Raw genomic sequence first — 23,855 nt, 5'->3', positions numbered from 1 at the left:
TGGTGAGGGATCGCCGAGAAACCGTGTAAAGTTCGTAGGCAAAGAAATCCCAACGACGACGAATGTCGAAGCACGTCAGACCACGAGGAACTGCTGCAAAGGGGGACCTCGACACCAGAAGAGAGAGTCGCAAGAAAGGTTGTCCCTCTCTCGCCAAGCGACTTGTGGCAAAAGCGTTGCCAAGAGATCTCCTAGCAACCAAGGAAGGTCCTGCCCCTTGGGACGGCTGCGGGGATGAAGTGGGAGGAGATGTGGGAGCAGGGGGGCTTGAGGGAGAAGGGGGAGAGGGGGGGCGAGGGGGAGCGGCAGAGGGAGGAGGGCGAGATGGAGAGGCAGAGGGAGAAGGTGGAGGGGGAGGGACGGAAGAGGGGAACTCAGGGGGAGAAGGGGCTGTCGAGGGTGAGGCTGAGGTGGAGGCTGGAGCAGGGACCTCGTCCTGCTGAAGAGGGTTGAATCGGTTCCCTGTGGGAACCCACTGCTGCTAGGCAAGAGCCTGGGGACCACTCTGAGTGCCAAGCTGGTGCGATGGCCCCTGTCGACGTAGACCACGAACTTGCTGCCAACCCCTCCTCCGCTGAGCCCTAGGCTCGGAGCATGGCTCTGCCTGCGTACTTTGTGACTCTGTTTGCTGCTTCTGGCCAGCCCTTAAGGCTGGGGCTGGGGCTGGGGCTGGGGCTGGGTTGTAGATCGGGGTCTCCTCTGTGGACAAGCCTTCATAAGATCGCCCATCTGTCGACAAATGAAACATTGATTCGGGAGCCCCGAATACTCCACGCTCTGTCGGAACCAACCTCCACTCACCCGAGAAAGTAGGATGACCTTCGGGAGAGTGTGGGTGTCCCGAACCAGAACACGTACTAAGAGGATGCCGACCGCCCTGGCAGCTACAGAGGCTGCCGTGCGAGGTGTCTCCAGGACAGTCCCAATGTTTGAGCCTATCCTGGACAAGAGTGGCAGGTACTCCCTCTTCAAACCAGGAAAGCAGACGGAGATGGGAAGGTCTACCTCCTCTACCAGAACATCTGTAGCTGGATCAAAACCATGCCTCCACTGTCGAAAGTGGGCTCGAACTGCTCGGATGGCCAAGGGGCTCATCGCGATGACCTTGGACACCATCTCGGAGGTCTCAAACTCTATCTGATAGTAGCCGCGTCCAAGGAACTGAACATCCAAGATCTCGCCCACCTCTGCAAGAAGGTGGGCCTGGAGAAGATCACGCAGCTCTCCTGTGCTGGGTCTGGTGCCGAGAATCTTGCAGATGACGGAAGTCGCCTGAAGGCGTTCCACCTTTGCGGCTAGGCTGGAGAAGATCACGCAGCTCTCCTGTGCTGGGTCTGGTGCCGAGAATCTTGCAGATGACAGAAGTCGCCTGAAGGCGTTCCACCTTTGCGGCTAGGCTGGCTTGCTCTGTCGTTGTGAGAGCAAGTCGAATGGTGGGCTCAGCGGGGTCAAGCGAGGGCACTTCATCGGAGTCCCTCTATGGTAGAGCTTGAGCCTCCATCTGTGTCTACTGCTGTGGAAAAAGGGTGAAGAGGCGTCGGCGAACGAAGACCTCCTGCTGGACCGAGCACGTCGAAGGTGCTGTCGAGACAAGTCAAGCAGGATTGGGAATGGACGAGGTGGACTAGGGGTAGTGGGAAGGGGGCGAGACAGTGGGCAGGCGGGCGGGCTGGCGGGCGGGAAGCGGACACGACAAGCGGGCAGAGCAACAGGCAGGTACGCAGACAGCGGGCAGGAAGGCAGGCAGTGAACAGGTAGGGGGGGCGATGGCGAGCAGGGGGGCAGGGGGGCACAATGGCAAGCAAGGGGGCGGAGGGATGAACAGCAGCAAAGAGCACTAGGGGCAAAGACCGTTTCTTTCGACTCGAATCTTACACCTTTTAACACTACTTTGGTACCACAACCAAATATTATAGTGTCCTTTTTGGATCATTTTGTAAAAAATACCAAGGCAAAATTATAATGAATATCTACCAACTTACATAATGTGTGACTTGCCCCATGGGTATACTACATAAGAAAAACACTACAAAGTTGTTTTGAGAATCACTATTTAACAAGGTTCTTTAATACCATGTCTACAAAAAGTGTGTGGATTCTAGTATTGTCATGTGACACATCCAACCCTATGTGTCCGTGGACAAGCTACAGCATGACCAAGGTTCAGTTCCGTCAAGTCAGTCTAGAATAGGAAGTGATCTGGCACTTTTATGAGTCTGTTCGCAGACCGTGCATGTCCAGACACTTAGATTAGATGCATATCCTCTGGTTGCACACAGCATGACCATCAGATTCCCATCAGATCCCATCAGTAGCATTTTTACAAGTGCATAGACTTATTTTCCCTATTTTTGACATTTTTCACTTATTATTTTTAAGTGACTTTTGTTGAAAAGTAGGTAGGGCAATTTTGCTAAGTTTGTATAATAAAAACCTAGCGCTAGCACTTTCTCGCAGAAGAGGCAGCAGGAGCACCTTGCTCAACAGGCAACTTCGCAATAGGACACCCCCAAATAGCCTAACATTTTTGCCTCACAGCAACTACCCTAGCGTTTTTGCATCAATAGACCAGCCGTGGCGGTTTTGTTCAGCAAATCAGCCTGGCGTCATCACGACACAACAGATCAACCTAGCGTTTTGCATTTGCAGAACAACCGGCAGCAACAGGACCAATTTCAGCCCTAGCGTTTTTGGGACAGCAGAGCACCTAGCGTTTTGCAGTTCCTCCGCGACGGAAGCAGCAGAAGCACCAGCGTTTTCAGTTTTCAGCACTTAGACGTCACAGAACAAGTCCCGAACCTCGCAGATCTCACCTTCCCGCAGCAGATCCTCGCCGCACGGTCAGATCTCGCAAAGTTTGCAGTTTCAGCCCGGAAAACGCAGATTTCAGCATCTACATTTTCAGCGCGTCATCGTCGCATCGTCGCCATCGACATCGTCACCGATATAGACTCGGAAATCAGCAGATAAAGATTTACAGATTTCAGCCCTTAGCGTTTTCAGATTTCAGCTCGTCTCGTCGTCGTCGACATCGTCGGCAAGTCCAAGCATTGTAGAGATTTGTGCAATCATAAGTAGACCGCTCTCGCCATAGAAAGTGGGGCCTTCGGAGGAGGGTTTTACAACGTCTCTGGTGTCGTATTCTCTTCTCTCTCTATCTCTCAATCTCATGCACTTCCATTCACGGTGTCCATTCACTTTGTTTGTGTCCATTGCACTCTCTCATTAAGAACGGAAGGCTCTCCCTTCCATAAGTAAAAGGAACCTTGAGCACAGTTCGGAGCACTATCTTGAGCAAAGTTCAACATTCATTCCGCTACACCTTACATTGGTATCAGAGCTTTAGCAGTGTTCTGTATCACTCAAGGAAAGAACCACAAGAACCTCAATATTTTTTTTTCTTTTTGAGGTCGCACGAACCCAAGTTCACTTAGGCGTGTCGATTCCTAATCGTGTTTTTGAAGAGTGACAGGAAACCCAAGAAAGAAGGGCTTGTCCAGCCTCCCCTTGTGCCTCTTTTCACTCATTGAGACAGGACCATGCACTTAGGGACCGGCCAATCGACATGAGGTAGGAAAAAGAAACCTTGGTGTGAGCGCAAGGCCGCCAAGGCGCCCGCGGAAAAGAGCAGATCTCGGGTGAAGAGAAGATCCTTCTTGAACACAGATTGCAAGCGAAAGAAGAACCTCAAGAACTCAAGACCCTCAAGAACCGAAGAACCCAAGTTCCTCGTGAACTTAAGAACCCAAGATCACAGTGTATGGTCATCACTCAAAGCGGCATGGATACTTCGCATGGAGGTAATGAGCACGAGAGAGGCGACGAAGAATTTTCCCCACCAGGAGGTTTTCTGACCCTCCCCCTTCCCCATCTACGCCACGAGTTGTACCAAATCCTATGGAGGCGATGGTCAAGTCAATGTTGGAGATGATGGCACAACAACAAGAAACGACTCGTGTTGCGATGGCACAACTAGAAAGAAAAGCAGAACAACAAGAAGCGACTCGCATTGCTTTGGAACGTGGGCGCGATGCACGAAAAGAAAGAAAAGCACAAAGAAAGGAGAAAGTCGAAGCAAGACGAGCGGCCTTGGAGGCCGATCGTGAGGTTCAAAGGGACCTCCGCACTCAAGAATTGGTTCGACAAGTTCTTGCTCCGAAGTCCGAACCAACCAAAGATGTTGGTAGTTCCTCAAGTGGCACAAGCCGTGATTCGACTCCAACAACCCAGTCACAGAGAAGATCCAGTTCAATAAGTATGATGGTAACATGGATGCTACGGTTATTTATTCTTAGTTGCATCAATTTAATGCTCATTTTGCGACAACTAAGAAGACAAGCAATAGCAGGGTTTTGACAGTAGCTATGTACCTTGCAGGTGATGCCATCAATTGGTACCACGCATGGCAAGAGGCACAGTAAGACTGTCAAATGTATTTTTGTTGATTATAGTGCTGAAAGCAAAGGTTACAGATTGTATCATCCGCAACCAAAACGTATTCTGGTTCCACGGGATGTAGTGTTTGTGGAAGATTCTGTTCAGCCCTTGCTGTCATGTACTAGAGACAGTAATGTAAGCTCACAGGACATTTATGACACTTTGTTGCCTCTTTTCAGTGGTGGAAATACGAATGTAAGTTCCAATGAGGCAAATGTACAGCCTATGGGGGTTTTTGAAGATGTTACAGATCAGCCTATTACTGATGCAGATGTACATGATGTACTTGATGAGGAAAGGGCTGAAAATGAGCAGGCTAGAAGTATGCCAAAATGGCTCGTGAACACTTTGCGTGATAGTAAATTGGATGCACCTTTGTCTAGTTGTACTCGTTCAGGCTCTCGCCATGCATCTTATGCATCAGATTGTTATGCTTTGGTTGTGTCTAGCTTACATGATGTTGAGGAGCCTCTGTCTTTTGATGAAGCACAGAATTCACAAAATTGGATGGCTGCCATGCAATCAGAATATGATGCACTTATAGAAAATGACACATGGACTTTATGTGATTTGGCTCCTGGCAAAAAGGCCATTGTTACGAAGTGGATTTACAAGTTGAAACGCAAGCCGGATGGTGAGATCGATCGCCATAAGGCTCGACTTGTTGCAAAGGGTTATGCACAGCAAAAAGGCATAGATTATGAAGAGACCTTTGCTCCCACTTGTCATATGACTACTGTGCGTTTTCTATGTGCATTGGCAGCTCATTTTGGTTGGGATGTACATCAATCAAACATTGTTACTGCTTTCTTGAATGGTGACATATTTTTGTCATAAAAGGACAAGAGGACAAAGTGTGCAAATGTAAGAAGGCTTTGTATGGGTTGAAGCAATCTCCTCGTGCTTGGTATGAGAAAGCTGCCACTCATTTGGTCAAACGAGGCTTTCATAACAGTCCAACAGAAAGCACATTGTATGTAAAGCGTGAGGATGATGTACTTCTCATTGTGGTTCTTTATGTCGATGATTTGCTGATCACTGGACCAAATGAGAGACATATTGCTGAATTTAAGGCTGATTTGAATGCTACTTTCAAGATGAAGATTTGGGGCTGTTGCATCATTACTTGGGAATACAGTTTAAGCAGTGTGATGGTGGTATTGCCTTGTGTCAGAAAAGTTAAATAGAGACATTGCTATGTAAGTTTGGACTTGAGGATTGCAAACCTATTGCCACTCCCATGGAAACAGGTTTGAAGTTGAGTCTACATGATGCTGGTGATCCTGCTGATGTCACTCTTTATCAAACTGCTGTTGACTGCCTCATTTATGTATGCAACACGAGGCCGGATATTCAGTTTGCAATCTCACAGGTCAACAGATTTAGGCATAGCCCAGGGTCTAAGCATTGGCAGGCTGTCAAGAGGATTTTCCGCTACCTTAGTGGCACTTTACATCTTGGCTTGTTTTATCCCAAGGGGGGATCATTGCCGCCAGACTTACATGCTTTTTCGGACTCAGATTGGGCTGGTTGTTTTGACACGCGAGTGTCCACAAGTGGTTTTTGTTTCATGCTTGGCAGTTCATGTATATCATGGTTGAGCAAGAAGCAACCTACTGTGGCCACTTCGAGTTGTGAGGCTGAGTACAGGGCAATCTTCACAGCTACGGTTGGATGTGTATGGCTCAGACGCCTTATGGCTGATTTGGGTGTTGGACAAGACACTGCCAACACTATCTACACTGACAGTCAGAGTGCATTGGCAGTTGCGAGGAACCCAGTTTTTCATGCTCGCACAAAGCACATTGAGGTGCATTACCACTATGTCAGGGAGAGGCTCTCAGCAGGAGAGATCAGCTTGGCTTATGTGCCAACACAGGACAACCTTGCAGATCTTTTCACAAAGGCATTGTCTCTTGAGAAGCTTGAAGCTTTCCGCAAAGCTTTAGGCTTACTCTCCTTTGTGGATTGATCATGTCCTTAGGGCATGGCACTTCCCTTTACTCATGTGCCAGCTCTCGTTCACCGCATCACTCCAGGGAGGATTTGTTACCATATACATGTGGTAGTGATGTGTGTGAACACATTAGGACCACCGGGGCATTTTTTCCCTCTTTAGTAGGTTTTTTCCCCCGAGCATTGTATATACGCCCATCACTCTAGGGCTATCTATCTTTCCATTGCACACTAAGTAACACACTTTCTATTGTGTGCCTTGAGCTTCCTTCGTCTTCTCCAAGCTGTGTGCGTTTCTCTGCAACCCTAATTCCAACAGGAAACAATTTGGGTGCACAATCATTTCAGATGGTTGGAGTGACATACGTCGACGACACATCATCAACATTCTTGTGTCATCTTGCCTTGGCACTTATTTTTTGCGAGCCGTGGATGCAGGGAAGGCAAGGGAACATATCATAGGTCAGTTCATTTACACGCACATTCGGCACGCCATTAAAGACGTTGGCACAGAGAATGTGGTACAAGTTGTCACTGATAATACATCAAATTGCAAAGCAATGGGTAACTTGATTTCAGCAGAGTTTCCATCCATAGTTTGGACCCCTTGTGTTGCACATTGCCTTGATTTACTCATGGAGGGGATAGGGGAACTCCCTTGGGTGCTGCTATTGTGTCTGATGCAACAAAGATGATAAGATCACCACTTTCTCCCGCAAGAAGCACCAAGCACTTGCCATCTTCAGGAGCCAGAGCCAGTTGGATATGGTACGGCCTTCAACAACCAGGTTTGCCTATATGTATTTGGTGCTCCATAGGCTCTTCGAGTTGAGGGATTCCCTTATGCAAATTGTGGTGGATCCCAAATGGAGAGACATGCACAATTCCTAGCGGAGAACACTAAGTACATCCAGAGACGTGTTTTGATGAGAGCTTTTGGACAGAGGTGCAATCTCTCACATTGGCTTTGTAGCCTGTTCACGTGTTGTTGCGTGTCACGGATATGGAGGGGTCCACACTGGGGTTGGTTTACCATCTGTTCTGCAAATGAAGAGCCACATTGCAGAGTGTCCATCTTTGTCTCAGCAGCGGTACGTTTCCTTGATTGCATCATTGACAATTGTTGGCAATTGTTTTTTTTTAGGTAGCTCAGAGCTACTACATTGAGATGCTTGTTTTTTTATGACTGTGTGCAAACGAGATAGCATATTAGCTATTGTGGAGAGTCGGTGGACATTCATGAACCGTCCTATACATGGAATGGCTGCATGTCTCCATCCTCTCTACAAAAAGCCAAAACTATTCCATGATAAGAGATTTGCTTGCACTACGCGATTCATACATCCCCTTGAGGTATGACAAGGACACAAAACTGGAGATTGATGCTGAGATGACGAGCTTCATCAACAGCTTAGGCCCTTCCTTTGTGCGGCCAGTGGCACTGAGACAAGAGGCCACCAAGTTTCCTCTGACTTGGTGGCAGAGCTATGGGAGACAGGGTCTTCCAAAGCTTACAGATCTTGTGTTATGCTTACTTTCGCAGGTAAATACTAAACCCTAAACCATTGCCACTTTTGTAGGTGAAATACTAAACCCTAAATCATTGTAATTTCCTAATTGAAGGATTGCTCTGCGGGTGCTTGTGAGTGCAACTAGAGTGCCTACTCATTGCTGAGCACTGCACAACTAGAGAGGTTGGTTTACTGTAGAGCCAACATGAAGCTTATGCGAGCCTACCATGCTTTAGGGACACCAAAGCAGGTAATATTAAATATGTGGTTCTGTTAACTCGCCGATTTTACTCTATGATCAAACTCTTTGTAAGGTACGTTTGGTTTTGTCTATGAGCAGGTAGATCCCACACAGGTTAAGATGGTGCATGATCCCACTACAAAATACATTGAGCAGTAGACGAGTGTCAAAGTCGACGATGCGAAAGCGTAGAGACCAAGGGGAGTGAGCACGAGAGAGAGAGAGAGAGAGAGAGAGAGAGAGAGAGAGAGAGACTCCTAAACCAATCAACCTTGGCAATGAATAACTGAATATGTATACAATGGAGGCAAGGGGTTGCTTATATAGCAATCCTGGTAAATTGCCCTACCCAAGACTTTGACAAATAAGTAAAATAAATACCTAAAAGCCATACTAAATAATGGGATCACATTGGGCAGTTCACTTGAGATGCCAAAACTTTAACATCCTCTCTGCAGCTCATAGTGGACATCAATAGTGAGACCAAGTCGATGAAGAAGCTATCATGGACACCCCAGTGGTGGCCACCAACTGGATACACCTCGGTGTTGCTCTCCTCAACTTTGTACCGGAAAGTAATGCCATCTTGAGCATCGGTTGCCTTTGTAGAAACTTTGAACTGTAGACCACACCACATCCAATAATCCCCATTCGTGAACTGTGAACACATCACGTCGAAAATATAAGACTCCAACATAATGATGAACTGTTGGAACACATCTTGTCCATAATCTGACCAACAACAATGAATTGGCGCGCCCATCCATAGTGTTTTAGACGTCTGATTGGTTCCCTGCCAGATGCATGTGCATTGAACTCCGACCTACGGGTCCAAACACCAATAACTTGAACTCCAACACAAGGGTCCAAATTATTTATAGGGAGCAGTGCTTGCCCCTCTCTGCCACTCAAAAGCCTCTCTCTGGCTGAAGCTAGTGGTGACACTTGTCATTTGACTAGAAATCTGACGTCGAGGCCACTCTGGCCACCGCCACGAGTGCCATGTCGATCTCCTCTGCCAAATCTTTATTACCGTAATCTCTGTCCAGCTTGCCTTTGTCCTTGTCTGTCCGTGAGTTCCTGCTTTTGCCTTTGGCTTCAAACTCTCGAGCCAAACAAAGCGTTGAATCACATTCATGACTGTAGTCGTACCTCTCGACGAGGCAACTAACTGAGTATTGGTACTGCCATCCTTGTCCAACTCACCTTTGTCGCTGTCCTCTAGCAAACTCCTCCATTTGCTTTTGAATTCACAAACTCGAGGCAAACAAATTTCCGAGTTCCTTGAGAATTGTGCCAATGCATGGGCTGCTTAATGAATGGTTGACGATCCGTTATCCATAGCTTTTGGTTGTCTTTGGTCGATGTCGTTGTGCCTCGAGCAAGGTAGGGACATATTGAAGTTACAGGATCTGGTAAGCGGGTACCTTCTCGCACTCCAAAAAATGGCCGTACAAACCAAGCCGAAAAAGATCCAAGCTCCTCATCTCTGCCAAGCCGCTCCACACCCTCTCTACAGAGAGCTCCCCACGAAGTGGGCTCCGCAAACTCTGCTTCTCCCAAGCTGCTCGTCGAAAAGCACTTTTCTGCCCCTCCCAAGAGTTCCAATCTTTGCCTTTTCAGTGCCACCTTCTCGCTTTCAGCAGCCCAAGGAGTGCTCCAATACACCGTTGCATACAACGTTTTAAAACGCTATGCACGGTGGAAGGAGCCACAATTAATGGGTCCCATCTTGGTGTTTCAAAACATTGAACCAGGGAGAAGTGGAGCTGCTGGCGCAAGGGTTTGGACGCTACCCTCCCGCCGTCGATAAGGCAACGTTCTGAAACACAAGGGACAGGGGGTGGGGACTCGGTGACTGCCGGCAAGGGAGTGGAAGCGGGCAACGCTGTCTGCGTTTTAAAACGCACAACGTGCAACTGCAGGGGGGGTAAGTGTAGAGGGCCGCCTTTTGGGTGCAACGTTCTAAAATGGAGCCTGTGGATTTCCGGCAAGGGAGGGAGGCGGGCTGGGAGGGGGGGCAGCGTTTTAAAACGCTGCTGCTTCTTCTTCCGCTCCTCTTCTCTGGGCTACTCCTCCACGCCAAGGCCTTCAGGCACGAGCTTCACCAAGATGCTCTGATACCATGTCAAAATCGACGATGCGGAAGCGTAGAGACCAAGTGGAGTGAGAGAGAGAGAGAGAGAGAGAGAGAGAGAGAGAGAGAGAGAGAGAGAGAGAGAGTCTCCTGAACCAATCAACCTTGGCAATGAATAACTAAATATGTATACAAAGGAGACAAGGGGTTGCTTATATAGCAATCCTAGTAAATTGCCCTATCCAAGACTTTGACAAATAAGTAAAATAAATACCTAAAAGCCAAACTAAATAATGGGATCACATTGGGCAGTTCACTTGAGATGCCAAAACTTTAACCGAGAGATGAGCAGGAGATTCTTCGACTCCTTCATAGAGAGCTGGAGGGTGTGGATCGACATGTGACCAAATCGCGAGCACGGGAATACAGCATTCCACTCCTAGAGCAAGTTCCAGATCCAGATATTGCACGACGGGAGAGCATTCGCAAAGGAAAGCTTCTGCAAAGCATGGGGCCGTGCAAATGAGGCTATACGTCTCATTCACGCTACAAAGAAGGAGGATCTTGAGGATGTTTCACAGCAGCCACAGGTATCTATGGTTGTGGAGCCAGAGTACGATGACGAGGGCAATGTCTTGACACATGAGACATTCTCTCCTCTGCAGAGAGCTCATCTTCATCCGATTATGAGTTCTAGGCTAGTTGTCTTGGGAGAGAGAGAGGCTTGAGTCTCTTGACCGAGGACTCCGTTGGGTTTGTTCCAGTATTATTCATGCTATGTATTAGTTTTAACTTTTGGCATTTGTAGCTTGCTAGTTTATGATCTTTTGCAGTTGGCATCAGACATTGGTCATGATTGATAAGTCATTCTCGTGTCGGGATGATTGTAGTGTTGAGTTTTGTATTTGCAGTATTTTGATAATCATTAGTCAATCTTTGGATCTTCACTCTTGTATGATGTACATTGTCTCTTACCTTACAATGCTATGTTGCTTTTAAGCTTATGGTATTGAGTCTGTCATGCTATTACTGAAATCTGGTATTGTGTCCCATGTTCGTATCATGGACCATGGTAGTTCACTTGATTGATGTTTAATGCAAGTAAGCCTTTTCATTTAGCCATATAGATTGATAGTTTATATATTTATAGGCTTCTCTTGTGAAATTTCAAAAAACAAATCTAATTTTTAAGAGTTTTTTACCAATAGTGCGTATTTTTACGTACCTTAACCCTCAATTCATACAGACTGCGTACCTTACGTACCGAATACGTACAATATTTTACGTTTGGTTCCACCTTGCTCGCCAGTCATTTTTCAAGCTTTCTTCCAAGCTTTCTATGACCATCAACTCATAAATTGATTGCTTTGTACTCAAGCTCTGTAGTTAATCTGCAGCAAGGTTGCATATTCTTGCCCTTAAGATGATACCGTTTTGGCCTAACAGTAATGTCTTGAAATGAAAGTGGATTGACTGACATTCAAAGTGAGCTTCATCAAGCTAATTAGAGAAACAACGTGTAATTGTGATTCACAATATAGCAACTACAACCAGAAGATGTTGGCTATGGAGGGAACAATCAGAGAGAACTCAAAGATAGAAGATTTAGATGATGTTGTGAAGGAAAGAAAGGGAGGGAATGTTGAGTAGCCTCCTTTGAATTCAAATGGTTGCTCAAAGTTGTACAAGACAGAGAAATGTTGCTACACATGAGTAGAATAGAGGCTCCCATTGCTTTAAGTTTAAGTTAGAGATGGAGAAGCATGAGGGAGAGAGAGACGATAAAGGATGAGAGTGGGAGAGAGTGAGCAGATCTACAACCGTAGGAGATCTCCACTTTCTGTCAAATCTAAATAAGTAGAATAGAGACTCCCATTGCTCTAAGTTGGAGATGGAGAAGCATGAGAGAGAGAGAGAGAGAGAGAGAGAGAGGGGGGGGGAAAGGGAGTGAGATAATAAAGAACGAGAGAGTAGGAGAGAGTGAGCAGATCTACAACCTTAGGAGATCTACAGATCTAAATAGCAAAGAATGTTCTTTCAATGATTGGAAGAGAGAAGCAACTTTGATATGAAAGAGAGAGAGAGAGAGAGAGAGAGAGAGAGAGAGAGAGAGAGTATGTTAGCTCACGTTTAGAGAGAATGCGGAGAGAGAATGTCAAAAACCTTTGTGACAAGTAGAGGGCTGAAAAGTACTACTTTTCATAACCTCCAAGTGAGAGAGGTTTCAATGTAAAAGAGAGAAGAGCATGGTGGGACAAAGACAATCTAAAATTGAAATACATATGTTTTAAAATTAAATTGTTCATCTCTCTTTTTCATAAAACCTACCTATTTTAAAAGCAAAAATATAGGGAAAGCTTTTTTGATAAGGCCACCATAGACCTTTTTCCCCACTCTTCTAAGCTTGATCAAAGCTAACTTAAGCTGTGAGTATTTCTTTAGAGTATCAAATAAAGAAGCCCTCCTATACCCATTTACTTCCTAATGCTAACTCCTCTCCAAAAACTCAAGAAAAGCATCAAACACGCCACAAAAACACCTCAAGGTCGGATCTCAATACCGAAGCTCTGATACCATGTCAAGAGTGGCAGCGGAGGATGGGTGAACATGGCTAAAAACAACGGGAAACATATACACAACCTCTAATCTCTCATGATGGACAGCACAAACCTTCAAATATGGAACCTCCGATAGCACCCTGTCGTGATAATCTCCTAGATGTGTAGGGTACCTAGTAAAAGGAGATCGCCTAGGGCAACCAAGGATACAATAGGAGTGGTACTCGCAAAAAACGCAAAGGCAGAAGAGAGAGGAGAGGGAGATTTTGAACAAAAACACTGGAGAGAGAAGATGCTAGACAAAGAAAATGTTGCTAGAGAGGGAGAGAACCAAAACGCTAGCCAACTCTGCTAATGCAACAATTGATGATGCAGGTGGATTAACCAAGGGGTGGGCACACCTCCTCCCTATATAGGGAGGCAGCCAAATTGCCCTATCTCCCTTAAAAACCCCACAACCCTAGTAGGAAAAAAACTGGGAAAAACAGAAAACTTGTTTGTAGGTGAAAACTAGTGGAACACGGCTCATGGATAAATGCCCTAAGCCTGGGATGCCAAGAGGCAAACTATATGACACTGCCAGCAGTACTGAGTACAGGTTGGATAAAACAATGGCAAAAACAAGCCAATAGTGAGAAAACTACCTCACATAGGCCAGATATAACCACAAAACAAATACTGAGGCACTAGCTGCTCCGCCAGGCCTGGCCGAAGAGGTGAACCGTGACAAACTCTAACAATGGCTCCTTGGCCTCAAAAGCAACTCAATTTCCAAAGTTATAAGTGCTTAAAAGCTGCTATCAATAACTCGTCCGAAAGAATCTCTAGAGTTCAAATTGTTATGTCAACAGCTTTTGATTTGCTTCTCCCTCTTCCTGTCGGCTCAGTAGTGAATGTCACCATTTTGTGACATGTTTGCAATCAACAAAATCCAATCTCCGCCTAAATATACTTTGTCTGACACAAAACAATACCTCCACACGATGCTCAAACTTAATCCTTAAATAATGCATCAGACCCAAATTTGACATCTCGAAAAATGTGTTCTGATGACTCTTAGATTTCATATGATGTGTCTCATTTGCACACGTGAGCAGCATTCATTCCATACAACTAAATGTAGAACTACATCCCTATTCATTTTATAGAAGGCGCTTTAGTCAGATTGTTGCAAAAACCATGAGAAATCAGGGATGCATAAATCTTCTCATAGTAAGTGTGCTGCTTTCTTTAAGTGCAAACAATACTTTCTTCAGCCTTCCCTTTCTCAACAAAATGAGAAGATGGCATTGCATACAATATCTCACGTAGATGAATTCCAACAACTCTACACTACCAAAGCAAAAATAGCATGGATTGTTGTCATAAAGTAAGTGGGATTAAAAGTCTCTTCGAAATCATGCCCATCTTTTGAGCATAACCTTTTGCAAGATGTTATGTGCAACGGAAGTGATTTATGGTGAATGCTCAGGATGAGTAATTGATGTGTATTCAAGGTTCCTTTTACTCCATGAGAGTTCCTTATACTTCATGTGAGGAATGTGCAAAAAGACTAGAAAGACAAGAGAGAAGATGATGTGAGTGAAAGTTTTGTGAGTGATAGAGAGAGAAAAAGACTAACACTGGATGAGATCCGAAACCCCCCTCCAAGGGCGGTCCCTCTCTATCGCTAGAGAGGTATTTGCTTTAGATTGCACAAATGCTACTACAATGATCATGGATGTTGAGATGCTCATGGGATCTTGCGGTGGATGCTTGGATCTGCGCGACTTAAGGATGAAAATGCAGTACGCTAGGGAATCTGCTGGGTATCTGCAACTTGACGAGGCTATGGGCTGATCTGCTAATGATGATGTCGAGGATGCTAATGACGATGACGAGGCTATGGGGTGATCTGCTGATGACAATGTGGAGGGTGCTAATGACAATGGTGGGAAGGGCTGAAATCTGAAAACGCTGGCTGATCCAATGGCCTTGGGCTGAATCTAGGAACCTTGGTCGAACCTGTTGCTAAAGGATTGGGAACTGCTTAACGCTAGGGCTGATATGGTACTACGGGCTGATGAAGGCAAAAACGCCAGAAGATGATGATGGTACTGCCGGGGAAAACGCCAGGGCATGGTGTTGATGGTGCTTCTACTGCGGGTACTTGACTTATACTTGAGAAGTGACCCATAGGGTCACTTTGGGTCACTTTTACAGGGAATTATAGCTCGGTCGGGCAATGCCAATAACAAAACCCACGACTTCTAATAATTGGGCTAAATGTCACTTATTAATAAGCTAAAATCCTATTATAAGCGGTGCTTCATATGCAATGAAATACCTAAGCTGGGTACTAACGGTCTATATGGGAACACGCCCCAATGCCTACACTTAGCACACACTGGCTGTACTCATGTGCAATCAGAGGGTATGCAACTACTCTAAAGGGTCTAGGCATGCACGTCGTGCGTACAGGCTCACAAGGATGCCAGAACACTTCTTAGGTTTTCCTAGACCCTAGAAGTAGAAGTTAGCTTGTCCACATGCACATAGGGTTAGATGTGCACATGACACAAGATCAACGCTACCATCTGGCTTATGTTTCAGCTTATAAGCACGCTTTGTACCAATGGCTTTTTTACAAGAACATGTCACATAAATACAAAGTGCCATTCTTGACAATTGCACCATACTCAACTTGCCAATTTCTTGAGCTATGTGCATCATCAAAAGAAATAAGTTCTTGGACATTCAATAGGTTTGAAACAATCATCGCAAGACAACCCAATACACGTAAAGCATGTTGAGAGCCAAAACAAAAACGTGTAGACAAAGGAACATACAATTTGTTTTCACACACAGTTTGCACCAACCGTTTTGGCATTGACCTAAAGCCCCATTATTTGCTCTGCCCTCATTCGATAATTCTTAAACATCAGCATCTGTAAAACGCTGATCTGTGCACTCTGCATAGGCTGCTCATCTGCCTCATTGAGACGTACATTTGAATTCTGAACATTGAGCAAAGGCTAAAGCATATCAAGAATGTTCAGTCATCTTACTTACACCTATCTCTTTGATACGTGATAACAAAGGGTGCACACCATTTTCCACAATGGTTGCATCTAAACAAATCACATATGCTTTGGTTGCAGATGATACAATCTTTAAACCTTGCTTTCTAAATTGTACCCCGGAAACATATATTCATAGCCTTATCATTCGAATTTCTGTCTATCATTAGTCTATGATACGAACTTAAATCTATAAAACCAACAAACTGATTTTCTACCACAATTCAGAGTTACTCATTATGCACCCATTGCTGCAAAAAATATTCTCTCTGCCAACTTCTGCTAATTACCACATTTTGAGGTTTTTCTTGATCACTGCCTCGTGAAACGCACACTACCTATTGGTCATTCTTGTGCTGTCCTTGGCCAAACACCCTCATTAGATGAGGTCTACATTGCTATCCATGATTTTTCAGGGCATCTCAATATCCCAACTCAGGGTTCAGCCAATCAATCATCCTGGTCATCAAGAATGCATTTAGGAAAAGCTTGCTCAGATGAAAGTCAGATAAAGTTTGTCAAAGCTCATGAACCAATTTTAAGCCTCCGCAATTAATCCAAGCTGACCTCTGTTGGCCTCTTTCTATTATCTCCTGTATCAACAGCAATCACATCTACTATTTAAATTGACAACTAAAATCTGTTTTACCGTTGTCAAGCTCTTTTATAATATATGAGGCCATACCATCCTTCAAGCCTTTCAAGCATATCGTGAGCCAGTAGAAACACGAGTAGATCTCAAAAATAACTGCATCACAATCATCAAAAGGGACAGCGCATGTTTCCGCTCTTATTGAGATTGGACAGAACCAAATGGTTTGATATTGTTCTCTCTATTCCAACAAAATGGGTTTGCTTCACGTACAATCATGCTCTTCTTAAAAACTGCTATACATAGTTGCTGTACCCAGCTTAGCCTATAGGAGGCCAGAATTAATCACCAGAGTTCTGATGCCATGCCCCATATATGCAATTTAATCACCTTCCAAAGTAGTCCAACACGAGGGTCTCTGGCTCCCCTTTGTATGCATATATCCCATACCCACAAAGAAGAGTTTAAAACCAAGTAAGATGTAAAGGGGTACCGGTTGTACACTTGATCGACATTTCTTCTTCAATTGTAGACTAATCAATGATGAAGACTCCCTTGATTCTACCGATCCCCAGCCCCTTCCTTGGATATTGTTTCCCTTCCTTGGATATTGTTTCTGGCTACAATTGTTCCACTATTATTGCTCCACTGTTGTTGCTTCTCACAACAACAACTTGTCTACCTCAATCTTCTCTTTCACATTAAAGCCAGCCATACAAGCATCCACCTCCTCAACATAGATGATTCTTGTTGACCCTTCAGACTCCATCTATGCCCCTTCCTACAGCTGTCCTCCTCCATACCACCAAGCACACCATGTACTGTGCTTGAAAAGAACAGTTATCTCCACCCTTCAAGTCCTCGTTTGCAACAAACAATCCAAGCCCTACCTACTTCTTCAGGCTTGTAGCCTTGCTGACTGCAGCTCCTGGGTCCTCTTGCCCCACTGTTGCCCCTTTCTACCTTCACTATGTGTGCTCCCTCCACATGCCAAAATGTATCTTAATATATTTCATTCAATAAATTTTTTGGCATTTTGCACTCCACACGTTGTCAGGAGTTTTTTGGAGCAAGGAATTGCACATATGTACATATCCATGCATGGTGCATCGAATAAAGGATTGCCCATTTTCCAGAGCCAGGTGGTTACGTGGGGCCCACATGTGTACAGGTAGGGCAGCATGTACATAGTGCATCGATTTTCACTATTACTAGTACCAGTGTGTTTTTTCTATAATAATGAGGAGTTGGTAGCGCGTAAAACTTCACGAGGAAGCTATCCGCGGGCCGACGACATGAGGTAAGCAGGTGCGTCATATGGCATCTAGTGGCGTCAGGACGGCGAATGGGGTCAATACTTGCACGCGGAGAAGTATGGACACGGCGTGGGTGTTTTCTTGTGATACTTATGCAGAAAGGTCATCATGAGGACCACTTCACGTGGTTGCGGGATGCATTATTTGGAAAAACTGAGTGCCAGGTGTGCGGATGATGCAAAAAGGTGACAACTATGCACTGCGAGGTCAGTTTTTGGCCTGTTCGGGGTCCGTTTGAGGTCATCTAAAAGGCGAAGGGTGCCCAACTAAAAAAGCTAAGTATGGGAACTGAAAAAACTGAGAGAAGACCAGAAAAAACGTGGAGAAGAGAGGAGGAACAGCCGCAAGTGTGTTTTTGCTGTTTTTGGAGCATTTTTTGGCCCTAAACTGCTCATCCGCGGTCGGATTTGAGCACTTTGACATTGTAGACTGGGGTTTTGGGCGTTCCGGACGCAATGGCGCTATCCATTTTGCCAAGTTCCTCACAAATTTTCTGCTGTTTTTCTGTGTAATCTTCTCCGGTGAGTGAAGCCTCTGCTTAACTTTGTGGTTGTATTTGGTGTATTTCCTCAATACTGTGTAAACTATTTGCCCCATTGGTATTGGGCTGAGCTTCATTGAGTCTAAACAACACAAATTTGCCTCCTTTGAGCTGAATTGAGAGTGTGTGTGAGTGTGTATGTGTGAGTGTTGAGTGGGCAAGTGGGAAATCTCTCTCTTCTCACTCCGTCTATGTATTTCCTGTCTCGGCCAGGCTGGTTGTGTAAGCCGAGTGGTGCCCCATAGTGTGTGTGTATCATTCCAAGAGTGTGTGTCGGGTCGTTATAGAGGCGCTGTGTGTGTTTTCATCTCGCTCACATTCTTTTGGCGCCCCCACGGAGGATCTTCTTCGAGTACCTTCTGCTTCGAGCTTCGAGCTTCGAGATTCGGGGTTACAGGGACAGGTACAGGTACAGGTAGCTGGAGTACAGTGATATACTAGCATTGGTGTCACTTGCAGTTGTTGTGGGTATGCATCACTTGGCGCCTGTTTGAGCGCATTGTCTGCTGGATTGTACGTTACTTGTGGAAACTGCCATTGTACGTATTTGTGGAGCCATACTTGGGTTTTATTTGGCAGTCCCAACCATTTCTGAGACTTGGTCTGGAAGATAGTCATTTCTGAGACTTGACTATACGCGATTTGCATTAGCCTTCGTGTGAGGGTCGATAGCGTGAGGTTTTATTGAGCTGGGGGATTCTCAAATGTGGAGATCCTTTCGGTGATACAGGTAGCTGGAGCACCCTTTTCGTGACCTCGCCATAGGCTATGTATTAGTGAGTCCTATTTGATGCTCGTGTTCTATTGTTGACAGTTTATGCATACATATACAGTCTATATTTTGGGTTCCTACTGCTCTATTTCTGGGAAAACTCTGTCAAAATTTTTCCAAGTTATGATGGCTGGTTTTTGGTCTTTTGAGCCATTTATGCTGTTATGCTGCTGAAATTTTGGCAAAATCAAAGGATAAGTCAAGTGTGCTTTCTTGGGAGTTGCATGGTTGACTTTAATGGATGATCAAAATGGACCTCAGTTCACTCCTTTTCATTTAACTCAAAGAATCCAGATTAATATTCATGTGTCCAGGAAGATCTTTTTCCAACAGCGCATAGTCTTTATGTTTGGGCCAAGAAGATTACGAGAGATCCTCGAATGTCCTTTGCCTGTTGTAATTCCGATGATTAATTATGAAAACTCATTTGATGTGCATGTGTTTGTCCTTATCTAAAGCTGAGCTCCATTGAAGTTTCTCGGGATTGGGTAGTCAAAAGTCTTGGGTTCTTGCACGTGTGTTCGAAGGGGTTCTCAAAGCATTGTAACTTGGGTAGCCATGGCTTTCTCTTATCCAGAATTTCATGGAAGAAGTGGTGAAGATGCGGAAGACTTTCTGGAGCAAGTCGAGGTGGCATGCATAAGCAACAATATGTGTGATGAGGACAAGATTTTGAGGCTATTTGGATTGCTTTTGAAAGATGAGGCCCGTGTTTGGTTCATGGATTTGGAAGCTAAAGAAGCAGTGGCTTCTTCTTATAGTTTGAGTCTTGACAAGTTTATAGAAGCTTTTTTAGAGCGTTTCCAGGTTTTTGAAGATGCAAATGCAGTATGGAATGAGCTCAATACTCTTAAGCAAGGTTCTTGTCAAGGTGTTGATGCCTATGTACAAGGTTTTACAGATTTATGGACTCGTCGGTGTGTTGCTCTTAAGCATGAGACCCCCCCTTGTTCATTGAAGAAAAGTTCTTTTGTTGATGGTTTCACCTTGGTTGTGGTTCGAAGTTGAGTTGAAAACGCCCGAGTCTTTTAAAGATGCGGTATGCATTGCAAAGCACAAGGAATGGGAGTTTGAGCGTCTTGAGGAACATGGTATCCGTACAGGTATGCATGTGCAAGATGGATTTGACATGGAAGATGAAGTTAAGCCTAAGCAGGTGAAAAGTAGCTTATTCTATGATGTTTCTCGTTTCTTCCCAAGGTCTATTGTGAAGCGTAAAGAGGTCTTGCAGGTTGACAGGTTTCTGGAAGAGCCTAAAGAGGTGAGTAATGCTTTGGGTACAGGATTGAAAAGTCTTGAAGAGGATGCATTGGCTACTTGTGTACCTTGTGATTCTGAGTGTGAGTGTGAGGTTGAGGTTATTGATGATGAGCACGTATCTTTGGATACTAGTTCCTTGGAAATTAGGGAAGAGGGCAAGGTTGAGAGCCATTTTGTGGATTTGTTGGATGTGGAGCCTGTTTTGAAGCCATATGTTGATGGATGTACAGTGATTGAATCGATTTGTGACCATGATTGTGGTTTAGAGCAGGGATCTGTATTCTTGGAGACTGATGAACCCATGCTAGAAGCTATGGATAGTGGTGATAGCCATGATTATGATGTGGATGAAGTTATGTGTGATGATGAGTATGCTTATGATGATGAGAAGGGGTTTGGCATATATGAGTCCAATCTCAGCTATGTGGATGCCTATGCTAGGGATATGTGTGCTGCGGGGATACTTTTGTGCTTTGGATATCAACAAATTTACCTTCACACAATGCTTTTAGCTACTTGGGTGCATGATTTGCAGGTTGTTGCTATGGCTGGTGAAGCCAAGATGCCAGGTGATGAGTCACTTGAGTTGTCTCTATCGGTTGGGTTGAATGTGGCATGCAATATTTATGCTTTTGGAACTCCAGACAAGGCGGATGTGTTAGTTGGATATTCCTATGGTGCATTTTGGTTGATTGTTGACAAATGTAGGTGTGGTGTTATGATGCTTCTTGTGAATCAGGCGATATGCCTTTGGCCTTTTGATCCAGGTGGAATGAGCATCTACTAGTGCTGCTGCTGAGCATGAATGCTCTAGCAGACTAGGGGGTGGGCAAATTATGTCAGGAGTTTTTTGGAGCAAGGAATTGCACATATGTACATATCCATGCATGGTGCATCGAATAAAGGATTGCCCATTTTCCAGAGCCAGGTGGTTACGTGGGGCCCACATGTGTACAGGTAGGGCAGCATGTACATAGTGCATCGATTTTCACTATTACTAGTACCAGTGTGTTTTTTCTATAATAATGAGGAGTTGGTAGCGCGTAAAACTTCACGAGGAAGCTATCCGCGGGCCGACGACATGAGGTAAGCAGGTGCGTCATATGGCATCTAGTGGCGTCAGGACGGCGAATGGGGACAATACTTGCACGCGGAGAAGTATGGACACGGCGTGGGTGTTTTCTTGTGATACTTATGCAAAAAGGTCATCATAAGGACCACTTTTTGGGGCCACTTCACGTGGTTGCGGGATGCATTATTTGGAAAAACTGAGTGCCAGGTGTGCGGATGATGCAAAAAGGTGACAACTATGCACTGCGAGGTCAGTTTTTGGCCTGTTCGGGATCCGTTTGAGGTCATCTAAAAGGCCAAGGGTGCCCAACTAAAAAAGCTAAGTATGGGAACTGAAAAAACTGAGAGAAGACCAGGAAAAACGTGGAGAAGAGAGGAGGAACAGCCGCAAGTGTGTTTTTGCTGTTTTTAGAGCATTTTTTGGTCCTAAACTGCTCATCTGCGGTCGGATTTGAGCACTTTGACATTGTAGACTGGGGTTTTTGGGCGTTCCGGACACAATGGCGCTGTCCATTTTGCCAAATTCCTCACAGATTTTCTGCTGTTTTTCTGTGTAATCTTCTCCGGTGAGTGAAGCCTCTGCTTAACTTTGTGGTTGTATTTGGTGTATTTCCTCAATACTGTGTAAACTATTTGCCCCATTGGTGTTGGGCTGAGCTTCATTGAGTCTAAACAACAGAAATTTGTCTCCTTTGAGCTGAATTGAGAGTGTGTGTGTGAGTGTTGAGTGGGCAAGTGGAAAATCTCTCTCTTCTCACTCCGTCTGTGTGTTTCCTGTCTCGGCCAGGCTAGTTGTGTAAGCCGAGTGGTGCCCCATAGTGTGTGTGTATATCATTCCAAGAGTGTGTCGAGTCGTTATAGAGGCGTTGTGTGTGTTTTCATCCCGCTCACAACGTCATACATATCTGCTTGGATATGGCCAAAATGTGCTTGTTACCCCTTCACCAAGCTTTGGGGAGGCTTGCTTCATTGCCCTCACCCACACATGAATGGTAGAGATGAGTCTCGCACTCAGAGCCCTCCCACATAAAACAAAAATTGATCATGCGATTATCAAGACCTTGTCAGTAGGACGGACGCAGTTCACAAATGTCACTTGAGAAAATTCTAATGGTTATGGAGCCTACGCGTGGCTCTTGCCCGATGGTACGCGGCCCTTGCCCGACCATGTAACATGGCTAATATTTGGAAGGGATAAGCACCTCCCCCTGTGGGCCCTATGGTGTGTCGAAAAAAAAAATTCTAATGGTCATGGAGCCTCACCTCACTGCATGCACACATACACAAATTGGAAGGTTCGTAACCCCTGGAGGCACCTAAGTCCCACCATTTCCTTGCTTGACTTTGGCACATAAAGGGCCATTGTTCTAGGTCATATTCAGATGATCATGAAGCAACAGCACAATTTTAAGAGCTCTAATATACAAATACCTGTAGAAAGCGTGAGGAAGCTGTAGAGGCACACCGTCTTGGAACATCCTTATTTAACAGAACAACAACCCCTGCAACCAGTAAGTGAGTTAGGTCCCATAGCTGCAGGAATGAATGTGGGTGCATAAACGAAAGTCGCTCACACATGGCTGTGGTTTCCCTGTCATAGCACCTCAATCGGTAGAAATGTTTTGGATCTACCCACTGCGCGCGCACGTGTGTTGCTTCGGTGTTGGATGACAAGCTTTGTACGTTCTGAAGAGCGAGGGAAGAGTATTTCCTTTCTTTTTTTGAAAAAATAAGGGGGAATTTACCAAAATACCCCTGAAATTTGGGGAATTTTATTAAAAAAATCACAAAATGCCCTTAAATTTACCAAAATATCCCTTGCCATTTTGGCAAACATCTCCATACACTTTCCTTTTTCCAATTTTTCATAGGAACATTAGTTCTCCCTTGATCTCACTCAACCATAGATGATAGAACTAGGATTATGGATGGCATTGTGGGCTATTAAGCTGAAATGACTTATTATTGTTAGACACAAAGGCCTCTATTTGAGAGCTCATTGGTGATAAAATTAATATATAAGACACTTAAAGATATATCTCTATTGTCGAAAGACTGAATTATGCTAATTTGAAGCAATCCATCCAAAATGGATAAGGCTATTTTTGAAATTTGCGGGGTATTTTGGGATTTTCCCAAATTTCATGGGCATTTTGGTAGTTTCTCTAGAGAAATTTGTTGAATAAGTTGTAGATTAAAAGAAAAGAGTATAAAAAAAAGGGGGAGGTGATGAACCATTCTATATAGTTAGTTGTCAAAGGACCAAGCAGAAACCTATAGCAACTAAGATAAAGACCAAAAACTAGGAGGATACAAAGGAGTGCACTCGACATGAGAAAGATAGCAAGGGTAATACTCTACAATCTAGGAGCCATTAAGTAGATGGAAAAGAGTAGCCACCAACTCTATCCTTCTAGTGGACTAAATTTCTATAATCTTCATGTTCCAGTCTATAACCTATGGG

General features: G+C 44.9%; 1 long non-coding RNA gene across 1 annotated transcript in view; it reads right to left on the bottom strand.

Annotated features, from left to right (window-relative positions):
• Positions 1 to 23,081, bottom strand: part of LOC147442897 (uncharacterized) — a 38,454-nt gene extending 15,373 nt beyond the window's left edge. The window contains exons 1-2 of the long non-coding RNA XR_015190216.1: positions 22,966 to 23,081; positions 22,823 to 22,893 (exon numbers count right to left, since the gene is read on the bottom strand). This is a non-coding gene — a long non-coding RNA (uncharacterized LOC147442897). The remainder of the gene's footprint in view (positions 1 to 22,822; positions 22,894 to 22,965) is intronic.
• Between the last annotated feature and the right edge of the window lie 774 nt (positions 23,082 to 23,855).

This window comes from Adiantum capillus-veneris, chromosome 14 (assembly GCF_014529385.1).
Source record: "Adiantum capillus-veneris isolate H3 chromosome 14, ASM1452938v2, whole genome shotgun sequence".
Lineage (NCBI taxonomy): Eukaryota > Viridiplantae > Streptophyta > Polypodiopsida > Polypodiales > Pteridaceae > Adiantum > Adiantum capillus-veneris.
This window is presented reverse-complemented; position numbering and strand designations above follow the sequence as displayed.